General features: G+C 56.2%; 1 protein-coding gene across 1 annotated transcript in view; it reads right to left on the bottom strand.

Moving 5' to 3' along the window:
- SLC41A1 (solute carrier family 41 (magnesium transporter), member 1) overlaps positions 1-1,981 on the bottom strand; it is a 16,459-nt gene that overhangs the window by 10,824 nt on the left and 3,654 nt on the right. The gene's annotated exons all lie outside the window — the stretch shown is intronic.

Raw genomic sequence — 1,981 nt, 5'->3', positions numbered from 1 at the left:
ACATCTGTCTTAGCACGTTTTGGAGCAAGGCAGCACTGCTCCCTGATCCTGCCAGCTCCAAAAAGCAGCCCACCACGGCCACCGTTCCCCCCAGCCTCCCCAAGATGTGTGCCCTCCCTCACCTGGCACCTACACTACTCGGGTACGTACTAACTACTCCGGCTCTACAGTCGAGTCGGCTCCCTTGGGCACGAGGCAGAAGAGGCAGCCACGGTTATTTAGGGAAAACCAGAGTCATTTCAGGGTAAGCAGTCTTACAGAAGAGCAGCTGGCTTCCACGAAAACACAAAACCACCCCCTTCACAACCGCATTGAAAAAAAACCCCTGCAAACTACACAAACCTCATTGCCCAATCCTTCACTTTCACGACTCTTCTGCAAGAAGGCCCCGTGTTCAAAACAGCCCCCGCTTCCCACACTGCCTGACTGCCACAAAGGACCCCAGCCACGGCGGGAATCACGCTCTCAGCGTCGGGCTGCTGCGCCAAGCACGCTAAGAGCTGCAGCTCTCTTCCCGCAATGTTTCCTGCGACCGGCTCCATCTCCCGCGGTGTCAGCCCCTCGGGCTGACCAAGGCACACGTGTCTCTCTCTAGGACAAGGAACACCACCGGCCAACACCTGACAGCAAATACAAGTCACTACCTGCATGACTAATGCCTTCCTGGGGAAGGCCTTCAGTTATTTCTGTTTATTTTTCCATCCTGTGTGCTGCTCGCCTTCATCACCGAGCCAACACATTCCCGTTTCCCACTATCCTCGGCCACACCACGTCTGAGCCGCGCTCAGAAAACCATTTGAGAGAAAACTGTGATTGCAGGAAGCAGGTAAGCGCTGGAGATGGATGAACTGGGACCATTTTTCCCTCAAAGGGAAAAGACACCCTGTTTTCCAGTCAACAGAAACCCTCCAAATGTTTCTGACGCCTTGGTAAGACGAGCAAGCCCTGCTCTCCAGCTCCCGCTGCTCGGCTATTTCAGGCACAGCCACAACCCTCCCTCTCTCAGGGATGTGGCTCCGGAGGATACCCATGTTCCAGACTCTCCTGGAGCAACGCACAGTCCTTTCGCAGCCGCTGTGACGGGCAGCACCCAGGGAAACTGCTACGGTCCCTGCGCCCAGCTAAGCTGAGCTCCTGACTCCAGAGCCCTTTCCAGCACAGCCAGAGGCACTCGGGAAGGGCTCGGCTCTGCCCGTCTCCCTGAGCAGGGGACGTTGGAGTTCAGCGCTCACTGCTGAGCAGGGCAGGAGGGAGAATCAGCCTGAAACACTCCACCCGACACAGTGCCACATCAGGCTGTGCTTCCTTTAAGGTCCCAACTAGGAACTCGGCCTTCCTCAGTCTATTTTTAGGCAGGTATTACGATTATTTTGCTGCTTGTACAGGTGAATCCTCTGCTACAACTTCCCCCAGCAGTATCTACGCTTCAATCAGCGAGCAACATGCTCCCACTTCCCAGCAGGACGAGCTGGGTGTCACCGGGATCGCTTAATGAAAGGAACACCGTCATTAGTCAGCCCACAGCGCCAAAGTTTCCTGGCTCTTCCTGCCTCCAGAGATGAGGGAGGCAGGACCAGGCAAGGGCCAACACAAGCTCGCAGCCTCTCGCACCCCGTCCCAACCCTGGCTCTGTAAATTAACCTTTAAAGGAGTCTGCGCCGCAAAGCGGGTGCCAGAAGCTGCTGGAACCGGAGCCGGCTAAAGCAGCTCCCTGAGCAAGACAGGGGTGTTCCTGGAGAAAGGAATAAAAGGCATCTTGGGGGAAGGAAAACAAGGAGATTTCTGCAGACATCAGCAGCTCGCTCGCTGCAAAGAGCAGGACCCATGGGCTCCTGCCAACTTTCTTAATATCAGATGTTATACAACACTGGTCTACGGGCACTTAGCGCGTCTCCAAGGCCTCCCTGGCTCCCGCGGAGAACAGAGCTCCCTGCGGAGACGTGTGCCCGCGGTGTGGCTCCAAGCAGAGAACCAGAGCCAG

This window comes from Eurypyga helias, unplaced genomic scaffold (assembly GCF_000690775.1).
Source record: "Eurypyga helias isolate BGI_N326 unplaced genomic scaffold, ASM69077v1 scaffold28149, whole genome shotgun sequence".
Classification (NCBI taxonomy): domain Eukaryota; kingdom Metazoa; phylum Chordata; class Aves; order Eurypygiformes; family Eurypygidae; genus Eurypyga; species Eurypyga helias.
Note: the sequence above shows the minus strand (reverse complement) of the source record. Positions and strands in the feature narration are given on the sequence as shown.